We start from the raw sequence: 11,519 nt of genomic DNA, 5'->3' as shown, positions 1-11,519 counted from the left end.
CATCCGCAGCCCTTAAACTGAGAGGCAGAGGCAGAGGCAGAGGCTGAGGCAGAGGCAGAGGAAAAAGCAGAGACTAACAAACAGACAGAGACAGAGTTAGTGAGTCACTAAATTGCTTGAACCTCCAATCCTCTGCCTCAGCCTACCGGAGTGCTGGGATTATAAGTAGGCCTGCCCTGCTTGGCTCTGATACCTGCTGCCACCGGGATGAAGCAAAACCAAGGCTCTGAGTAAGACCTGGCTGGGCACACAGGGCACAGGCTGAGGACTATGCTCCCTGAAGTGCAGGCAGATTCCTGGGAACCGGAAGTGGGACAGTGGCTGAGAAGAGTAGGGAGGAGTCGCAGAAGGGGCTGGTAGTTAGAAGACAAAAGTTTGCTGAGATAAAAGATGCGGCTGACAATCTAAATCTGAACACCACTGAGCTGTATGTTTCTAAACAGTTAAGATGGTGAAAGAAAAAGGTCATGCCAAGACTACCAGCCTAGATGGAGCCCAGGACTCGGCTCACAGGAGCTCATTGCCTGGAGCAGGAATGGGGGAGGGGAGCGAGGACTCAGGTAGCGCAGGAGGGACAGGGATCGCCCTGGAGTTCCTCCACGCTGCCTGGGTGACAGCGGCGCCTGGCGCCCTCTCCTGGAAAAGGCTGGCACTGCGCTCAAGAGAAATAACCATAAAATACCGTGCACCGGGCTTTACACAGCTTAACATTTCTGCTTATTGGAGCCCACCCATTAAAAAAAAAGCTTTAACAAAGGGGCCAAATATGTTCACTGGAAGAAAGATAACCTCTTTCACAACTGGTGCTGGAAAAACTGCCTCTCCACGTGCCAGAAACTAAAACCAGACCCATGTCTATCACCATGCACTAAAGTCAAAATGGATTAAAGATCTAAATATGAAAATAGAAACACTAAACCTACTGGAAGAGAAAGTAGGTAGGTTTCTTGAAGACATAGGGCTAGGCAAAGAGTTCACTAACAAAAACTAAACTGCAAGGGAAATTCTTCAAAAAATCAATAACTGGAATCTTATTGAAAAGAAAGCTTTTGCTCATCAAAAGAAATCACCAACAGAATGAAAACTCACAAATTGAGAAAAATCTTAACCAACAGCCACTCAAAGGACTTCTATCTAGAATATATAAAGGACCCCCAAAAAAAATCAGGGCCCCAAAATTCAAAGACCCAATTCAAAAATGGACATCTGAGATGAATACACACTTCTCAGAGGAAGAAAGATAAATGGCAAATAAATATATGAAAAAATGTTCAATAGCACTAAACATTTTTGCATTTGATAAATGCAAATTAAAGCAACACTGAGATTCCATCTTACCCCAGAAAGAATGGTTATCATAAAGAAATCTGTGGGGGAAAGGAACTGTTTTCCACTGGTGGTGGGAGTGTTGACTGATACAACTTCTATGGAAATCAGTGTGGAGATTCCTCAGAAAACTAGGATTATAAGTCCCGTTCAACCCAGCTATTTCCCTTCTGAGTATTTTTTCAAAAGAAGTGAAAACATCATACCACAGCACTACATGTGCACCCGTGTTTATAGCAGCCCAATTTATCATAGCTAAATCTTGGAAACAACTCAAATGCTTATTAACTGAGGATTGGATAAAAAAAAAAGCTTTGACATTTTTATACAATGGAGTAGAACTCAGCTATAAAGGAAGATAAAATTGAGGTTTTTATTGGTAAATGGATACAATTAGAGGCTATACTCCTAAGTGAAATAAATTACACCTGTGTGTAAATCATCACAATATGTGTAAACATCATATTGTCTCCCTATTGTGAGAATCTGAAAGAGTAAATAAAATCTGAATGGTACTATAGATATGATAAAAGAGAAAGGAACCAAGCAAAAGGAATAAACGATTGGGATGAAGGAAAGGAAAAAAGGAAGGGAAAAATCATGTATGTATATACACAGAATAGCTAAGATGATTAACTATTAATTTCTACTGTACTATTAATTTCTTCTGGGTTTTTTGACAGTAGCAGTGCTTTATTTATTTATTTATTTATTTATTTATTTATTTATTTATTTTGTGGTACCAGAGATTGAACTCAGGACGCTGTGCTTGCCAGACAAGCATTTATTCTATGAGCTATCTCCCTGACCCCTTGATTTTTTATTTGTATTAAAATTATGGGCTTTTTTTTTTTTTTTTGGTGGAACCAGGGATTAAACTCAGGCCCATGTGCTTGCCAGGGAAGTGCTTACTACTGAGCCATCTCCCTGGCTGTATTGAAATTGTGTATCATTGCTAATGTCTCCTCTATTTTCTATTCTCTTTAAAATAAAAAAAAATGGATTTATAACTGAAAAAAAAGCAGATGCAGGACATGGTGGCCTTTCAATCCCTGCCACTCCAGAGGCAGAGGCAAGAAGATCCTTTGAGCCTAAGGGCCTAAGAGCTCAAGGCCACAATAGGCAACTTAGCAAGACCCATCTCCAAAAAAAGGGAAGAATAAAATATATAGCACAAAAAGATGGGAGAAATTATGGCACTTATAGTAGAAAAAGGACAAGTATCCATAATGTATTTATTTTATTTTATTTTTTAGCAAAACTGGGGATTGAACTCAGGCCCTTGCGCTTGCCAGGCAAACACTTATTCTACTGAGCCATCTCCCCAGCCCCACTGAGCCATCTCTCCAGCCCCCATAATGTATAAAGATCTCCTGCAAATCATGTCAAGGCAAACAAAACAAAACACAAGGGCTGGTGAGATAGCTCAGCAGACAAAGCACCTGCATTGGCAAGTGCAGGGTCCTAGCCAGCAACTGAGTCTGTGGTGCCGCAGGCCTGTAATCCCAGCTCTGCAGAGACTGAAAACAGGTTCACCTGAGTCCAATCTGTGTAGTAAGACCCTGTACCAAATACACACACAAAATAAATAAATAAATAAATAAATAAACCACGATAAACCCAAGTTTAACACGAGCCAGACTTCAACAGACACTTCACAAAAGAAGATATAAGAAGAGCTAAGGAACCTGAAACTGTGCTCAACACTACCAGAAATCAGCAAGGTGTAATTCATATTTCAGTGTCTCGCTGTTGCAAACCCATTCTAAGAGGTGAGCTCTTTTTTTTTTTTCAGTACCAGGGATTGAACTCAGGACCTTGTGCTTGCCAGGCAGGCACTTATACCACTGAGTTAAATCCCTGGCACAAATGGGTAAAATTTAAAAAGATGGACTTTGCCTTGAGGAGAAAGGAAGGGGGTTATAGGGCCTGTGGGCTTTTTCCTGTTTCCCCAGTCATAATACAGGTGTGACAGCTGCAGATGGGGCCACCATGTCATGATCATGAGGCTGAAGCAATTGTGAGAAGTCAAGAGTGTCACAGGGCAAAGGCCCACTCAAACAGGAGCTGCTGATCAAGCAGGCCACACCTGGTCTCATCTAATGACTGGGGTGGGTCCCTATGTATTACACGCAGCCCCTGGTGTGCTTAGCACATAACCGTGCTCTGGTACTTGGTGGCAGGAGCTTGGACGCTGTCTCTAAACATTCTGTCTGTCTGCCTTGTTGGCTTCTGCTCTGTCCCCCCTGGGGAAGGTGACCATGTCATCCAGCGTTGTGGAGCCCATCTCCAGGAGAATGGGCACCTCCCTCCCTTCCAGCAGGCCTGGCACTGAGCCCACATGGAGACAAAGCCAAGGCCATCATGAGTGGAGTCCATGGGGTGTCGTGAAACTCAGAAACCAAGGCTCCTGTCTAATCCAGCTACAATCTTAACAGACAAGGGTCCAAATGTCTTCAGATGCTGATGGCCAAAAAGTAGACCTTGAGGGAGACCTAGCAACTGTGACTGGTCCCTGTCCTTCACCAGATCCAGGGATGGCAGGGATGGCAGGATGCAGGCAGCAAGGGTGCCTGTTCCCAAGGCCTCTAGCAGGCTAATGCCCCACCTCTGTCTCTGAGCTTGCCAGTCACTATTGGCCTTTGGTTACCATGTGTCCTGGGCCAAAGTGGGACTCAGCCCTCCTGTGGGGAGCTAGACACCCACACTGAGTGGCCACTGGATTGAGGGAGGAGGTGGGTCCCAGCCAGGAGCACCTGTCACGGGATCACTAGTAAAGCTAGTGGCTGCCAGGGTGCCAGGGAAATGAATGCAGTATGGCAGTACACTGTTACAGCCTTGGGCCACTGTGACCAGCTAGAAATTCTTTCGTTTAAAAAAAAAAATAACTGGAAGGGCCAGGCTGATAGCTCAGAGGACTAAAGTGCCTGCTTAGGCAGAGCGCAGCGGCTAGGGTTCAATCCCTGGCATGCCATGCTGGCCCTACCATGAGGTGAGCTGAGATGGTGATTGAGACTGGGTGTGGTGATGCATATCTGTAATCCCAGTGCTTGTGATGCTGAGAACAGGAAGATCACTACAAGTCTGATCTACATAGTGAGACCCTGTAGACCCTGTACTAAATACAGGAAAGAAAAAATCAACTTGAGCTGGGGAGATAACTCAGTGGCATAAACTCCTGCCTGGCAAGCATAAGGTCCCAAGTTCAATCCCAACAACAACAACAACAACAACAACAACAACAACTACTACTCAAACTTTTAAAATTAGGGCCAGGGAGATAACTCATTAGAATAAGTGCTTGGCTGGCAAGCACAGGGTCCTGAGAATACTTTAAATATTTTTATTTTAAAGAAAAGGAAACAAAAAACCCCAAAACAATATGATAGGAGGGTAACAGTGGTCAACACTTTGCATATTATTATCTTTAAATTAATTACTCAGAGTACAGGATAACAGCATTTAATTGTCCAAACAATATTAGCACAAACCTATCCCTTCAACAAACTGAGAGAAATTAGCAGTATAATTGTCTTAACTATCTTTTATTTTTTTTAATTATTTATTTATTCCTTTAGTGTGTGTGTGTGTGTGTGCAGCTCAGCCCACCTGGGGGCGGGGCTGGCTGGCATGTGGTGCTGGGGGATTGAACCGCGCGGTCCCTGTGCTTTGCCAAGCTTGTTCCAAGTAGGTGCTTTAGACCACTGAGCCATCTCTCCAGGCCCTTAACTATCTTTTATATATGCTTACATATTTCTTTTCCTTTTTTCCCCCTTCCTTCTTCCCCTTCCTCTAAGCCAGTTTATCTTTCCTTTTGAGGTTTCTTACCATTTTACAATATCTACCATACGTTTTGGATTATATTGACTCTTTCAGCTTCTCACACTAGGGAGACAGTATAATGTTTACACATTTGCATTTGGTTTATGTCACTTATGAGAACATCAAATTCTAGATTATTTATTTATTTATTTATTTAGTACCAGGAATTGAACTCATACCTTGCGCTTGCCAGGCAGTCACTGTTAGTTAACACTATAAACAATAACAGAAGGCGGAGAGAAGGACTGTAATTACTAGGTAGGACTTTTCCTCCTTATTAAAAAGCAAGTTTGAGGTTTTGAGTCTTTTTACATTTATAGGAAATATAGAGGGAAAAGTCACCCTTTTAAAATCTTCCACTTTATTTTTATTATTTATTTATTTGTTGGCGGAACCAGGGATTGAACTCAGGCCCTTAGGCTTGCCAGGGAAGTGCTTATTCTACTGAGCTATCTCCCCGGCCCCAATCTTCCACTTTAAAGTGGTCCCAAGTTCATAAGATATAAACTAAAGGTGAAGTTTTTTGGGGACAGACATTGAGTTGTCCATAGTCGTTTAATATGTACCACATGACTAAGATTTTCCTTGTGGCAGGGCATGGTGATACATGCCGGTAATCCCAGCACTTGGGAGGCTGAAGCAGGAGGATCACCATGAGTTCAAGACCAGCCTGGACTACATAGCCAGACTCTTGTCTCAAAGAAAAATATCTTCCTTGTATACTTTTGCAAAGAGCTATAGCAAGGAAACAAAACAAGAAAAAAAGAGAAGAGACAGAATCCCAGGGTCAGGTCTCCCAAATGAAAGGCCACTGTTTCTCAAGGTCAAAACACACACTTGCTGTATTTAGTATTGTTTTCCAGTCTAATAGCTTTTCAGCATTCATTTTTGAGTCTCATGGGAAACGCTAGCTGCATCAGGATGTGGCTGGACTCCTGAACAACGTTAACATCAACCACACTCAACAGAAGACAGAAGAGGATGCAGTAAATTTGCAACAAACAGTAGGGAAAAATAGAAACACAGCCCCACAACAGTATGGAATACATTACTAGGCCAAGGATAAAGTTAACCCACTCTCCCAGACTTTTCAGCTGAAAGTACACACAGAGAAGAATGAGTTCATGGATACCCAGGCGCTGGCAGGAAAGTCTCTGTACAATAATGCAGTGAACTCATCTACGTCGCTCGTGCTGGCTGCTGCCTCAATCGCTGTTCCTTCTAAAGGAGAAGGATCTTCAGGTCTGCTTGATTTTTCTTTTCTTTCTTTTCCTGGCTATGACTCATGGTGGGTGCACGGCTAGTGCAACAGCTACTCTGCTTCCTTTCCTTTCGAGCGATAAGTAAGCTTACATTCCTCAACTGCCTTCTGTTCATCCGGAAGTTTGGATCTATGCTGGCATTGAGACCCTTCAGAGGAGTAATTTTTGGCATTCCTTTCATTCTCCTAAAGGAATGGTACAGTCCTTCAAGAATGGTACCGTCCATTTCCTGGTGAAGAAGTGCTTTTTCTGATGCAGGTACAGGGGCTGGGGAGATGGCTCAGTGGAATAAGTGCTTCCCTGGCAAGCACAAGGGTCTGAGTTCAAGCCCCAGTTCTGCAAAAAAAAAAAAAACCTGATGCAGGTACAGCAATATCACCACCTTTAACCTTCCTTTTGAGATATCCAGGGTGCTCCCCTCACTTGGAGGCCGGTAAAGGAGAGCAGCAGCAGCACTTTGGTTACCAAAGTGAGGGCCCGACTTGTCCATAGCAAGGGTGGACCTCCTGGGCCCCTATCAGGCCTCCCTGAGACACTTGCACCCCTGAAGCACATGCGCAGTGGGGGCACCAGCCCTATGATTAATCAAATATGCCCCCTCAGAATTAATTGTTCAGCCTGGGTTAATAGCTCAGCGGCACAAGTGACAAGCACAAGGTTGTAAGTTCAATTCCAAGTACCAAAAAAAAAAAAAAAAAAGTAATTCTTAAAACAACAAAAGACATGTGCAGAGTTAGCTACTGGGAGAAGATGGCCATCGTGCCATTGTTTTTAGAATTTAAAACAAAGTTAAGGGTTGAGGTGCTGCTGAGTGGTAGAGCACAGGCCTAATATGCTCAAGGCCCTGCCCTGCAACAAATAAAAACTAAAATAATGATACACACATGGCCATCAGGTTGAGTAAACCACAATATGACTGTAAGGTAGAATTATATGCAGATGCATACCACAGAAGAGTTTTTATGACATAGTAGTCATAAGATATTTGGAAAATAACATAAGTAGAACAATCAGTACAGAAGGAGTCTGTAACAGAGGGTGACTAAAACATGGCTGAAAACTCCAAGATAAGAGTAACTATGACAGCATCCTCTTCCTGGACATTGAAGCAGTATCTTCACAAGAAATTTCACCATCAGAAAAAGCACTTCACTAGGAACTCTCCATTCACCAGTTCTTTCCCCCACTGGCCCTGCTCCTCCTTCCCTCCCCAGCAAAACCAGAAGAGGGATGTTCTGACCCAGGGACCACTGACCTGAGACTGGCCACATGTCGCAAGCATGCTCCCTGCTACAGGCAAAGATTTTGTGTGGGTGTGGGAGTGGATTGGGGCTCTGGCTAAAGGGAGCCAGCAACTGCTCTTGCAGAACTGAGAGCCCCAGGTTTTTACCTAATTGCTGTGGGGTTCCCCCAATGGCCACAAGCATGGTTCCCAAAGAGGCTGTGTATCTGGTACATCATTCTCTGCAGACCATGCTGGCCTGGTCCTTGTGGGCCAGATGGTGGCCAATTTTACTCAACTGGTGACTGACTGCTGAGTTCCTCCTCCAGCTGGTCGTGTTGCCCTGCACAGATGGACTGACCTCAGGATAGATAAGAGGGACTTTTAGTTCATGAGCTGCTGGGAAAGCACCAGGATAGGGTGGAGGAAACATATGCTGGCTTCAGTGGGCAGTGAGCCAGGCCAGCCCTTTACAGAGCCCTGGACAAAATGTTTCTTATATTATCAACATATCTACATTTAGAGCTGAGTAGAATCCGACCCAAGTGTTAAGAGAGCAAACAAACACAAGATGTTAAGGCACAGGGTTAAGAGCGCAAAGAAAGATGAAGGAAGAGGTGACCAGCCCTCTGCCTCATTCTTGTCACCTACCAGGCATCTGTGGACTTGAGGGAAGAGTCCATGATTTAGGCAAAAGGGCTTTCGGTTGTTACAGAGCAGCCTATTATCACACCAGCTAGAGGCGCTGTTTACGGCAAAGCTAGTGGAAACTAATAACTGAATGCCCAGCTGCGTGAACTCCGTCAGCAGTGACTTAAGCCAGTGCAGTGAGGGGGCTTTTTTAGAGTTTGTTGTGGTGGCAGTGGTAACACTTTCTCACTTATGCATTCTTCTTGTTTGTGTGGTTTATCAGAGACTGGTGATGGCTTGGCCAATACATGCCTGCTACAAAGGGTCAGAGTTTCCTGCACCCAGGGGCTTGTTTCTCCATTTGTCCTACCCCCGTCCCACCATGCTCATCCCTAGCTGTCCCTATAAAACCCTTTTGCAAACCTGAGTCCTTTAGGGTGGTCTTTGTTGGCAAGTGCCCCCATCTTTGGTTTTCTGTGTTCCAAAAAAAAAATTCTCTCTTGCATGGATGACATGTCCTGAGTTACCAGCCTTTTCACATCAGGGGTGGGGGGTGATGAACCTGGGTTTGATGTGGTATCTGTGAGTAGATGCACAGGCTGGCTGGGAAACGCTCTGCTTCTGGGGTGTTGGCTGCATGTGAGTCAGCGTCCCCATGTGTCCCCTCTCACTATGGAGGAGGACACTTTCCCACCACACTCCTCTTGCTTTACCAGTGGTAGGCGACAGGCTCACCTATTTGACTGAACCTGGGAAGAGGTAATGTTTATGTTCACGAAGGCCCTCAGCAAGCAAACCCTACAGGCCACAGGTCCAATTGTGAAGCCTGTAGAATTGATCCGGCGAATAATAAAGAGCTTGCCTCTATAGAAAAAGACATAGTCCTCTCTGAAAATCCTCACTGGTCACTCAGGGAGTCTAGGACACAAAGCCAGAGCACATTTTGTCTTTTGCACTAATGAAGGATTCAAAAGACACAAATCAAATCAGTAAACAGTTATTTAAGAAACCAGCTGACCCCTATAAACATAAGGTATACCTCAAACTCACAGGGCATCCAAGTGGGCTGCCCCCCCCCCCGTTTTGCAGGTCTCTACATTCCTAAGATAGCTCTCCCCTGCTCACTCTGCATTTGCCACACTTTAAACTTTGACTTTCCACCTTATCAGTCCTGACTCCCCCATTTTCTACTGAGCGCCCCACTTCTTTATTCTCCACAGGAATGAGGACAAAGAGGACTCTAAGAAAGGTGGAGGGTCATTACAGGGGACCCCAGCCCTCCCAACGCCACCCCCCAGCCAGCTGCAACAGGGCCACACCCACCAGGAGGAGCTGGATGCCAGCCAGCCCGCCCATGGAAGCCAGCACCAGACATAAACACATCCCCCAGGGACCTCTGCACTCCACACTTATTGTCACTGATGATACGGTATCAAAGGACAGACAGTTGTCATTTCAGAGCAGTGGAATTATTTTCTTTTTTCCACTCACCTTCATTTTCTAAATTGTCTACAATGAATATTCTTTATAAGGAAAGGTTGGGTAAGAATACATATATTTAATGTGAGATGCAGGAAAGTTTTAATTCTTTACTATTTATTTATTTATTTATTTATTTTGTATTTTAGGGAAGGGTCTATAGAGTGTTCAGGGTCTCACTACTAGATCAGACTCATAGTGATCCTCGATGTTTACAGGCTCCCAAGAGCTGGGATTATAAGCACATGGTATCACACCCAGTCTCAATTGCTGGTTTAGGGCACCCTGGGGGCAGGGCTCACTTGGGCAGGCCAGGGGATCGAACCCCTGGCCCCTGCACCTGCTTGCAGGTACTTTAATCTGCTGAGCTATTTGGCTGGCCCAAGAGTTTTAAAACCTTAACTCACAAGGTGTTTTTGTTTTTTGGTACTGGGAATCAAACTCAGGACCTTGCGTTTGCCAGGAAGGCACTGTGCTGCTGAAGCTACATCCCTGGCCCTACACATTTTATTTTATTTTATTTTAATTTTTTTTTTCAGAACTGGGAATTGAACTCAGGCCCTTGCACTTGCCAGGCAAGTGCTTATTCTACTGAGCTATTTCCCCAGCCCCGAAATGCTAAAAATTTTTTAAATCTTGCCTCATCACTCAGTTCTGATCCTCAGCCAAACATGTGGTCACCTTGTGACAATCACAGGACACACGCTTTCAGTTCCAGTCTCCCTTCTACTGTCACAACATCAGCCCTCTCTCACACCTGTCCATCACTAGCATTCACAGTGACTGTCAGAACCTCCTGCCAAGTACACATAATACAGCATGCTCATGTTTGCCCCACTGTTGCAAAATGAAATTGTCTCTGAATTTACTTTTATGATCACAAGCCAATGGTTAGGTTACATTTTTCCCTCTCTGAACACACAGTCACAGGCTTGGGACCACATGGGAGGAAAGCAGTATTTTAATCCTGCTTATGTATTTGAAATTTTGCCTTCTAGAAGGAACCAGTAAAGTATCTCTTCCCCTGCTATGTTTATCCATTTCTAAATATCTGTCCTGTTAAGGAGCTTTTCAGAGCCTCATTCAACAAATTCTGCTTCCATCTTACCCGCTGCCTCTTGCTACAAAGTCAGCTGGGTATAATGCCCCCAGAAATAAGACCAGGGATATGAGAGCGGCTGATCTGCAGGATCTGCTCTGGGTTGCCGCTGCCATTTGTTCCCTATGCCTACGTCTTGTTGTGATGGTTATTAGATCTTATATGGCCATTTTGGGCCCTAAGGCTACTTTGAAGTTAGATCCTATGCAAAGCAGAGAAAACAGTTCCCTAGTAACATTATGGAGGTGACAAGCCAGGCTTAGACTGCCCATGTCCAGCTCCCTTTCATGTTCAAGAAAGAGACTTAGGTATCACCTAAGCCTTTTGAATTTTCAGCCCTTATCACTAGCAACGGAGCCATCTCTTTGTTTCCCCAGAACATTGTCAGCGTTGGTTTCAGCACACTCAAATTTTAAAAATTATGTATAGGTGTGTTAGAGATTGGATACGTTTTGAGCATGTGCCCCAAGCCTTCCTGTATTGAAATTTAATCTCTATTGTGAGATAGTAAGAGGGTGGGAAGTTGATGTGACCACTGGGTTTAGAGGCAGGACGTCCTGGAGGTGATTTGGCATAAAGTCCTTAGGGTGGAGCCCTTGGGGTTGAATCTTTCGGTTTTGAGGAAAGGACACAAGTACACACACAATTTCCCTGTCCATCTCCGTACAGTGCTCTGGGC

The sequence above is a fragment of the Octodon degus genome, unplaced genomic scaffold (genome assembly GCF_000260255.1).
Source record: "Octodon degus isolate 3935 unplaced genomic scaffold, OctDeg1.0 scaffold00312, whole genome shotgun sequence".
In the NCBI taxonomy this organism is placed as follows: Eukaryota; Metazoa; Chordata; class Mammalia; order Rodentia; family Octodontidae; genus Octodon; species Octodon degus.
This window is presented reverse-complemented; position numbering follows the sequence as displayed.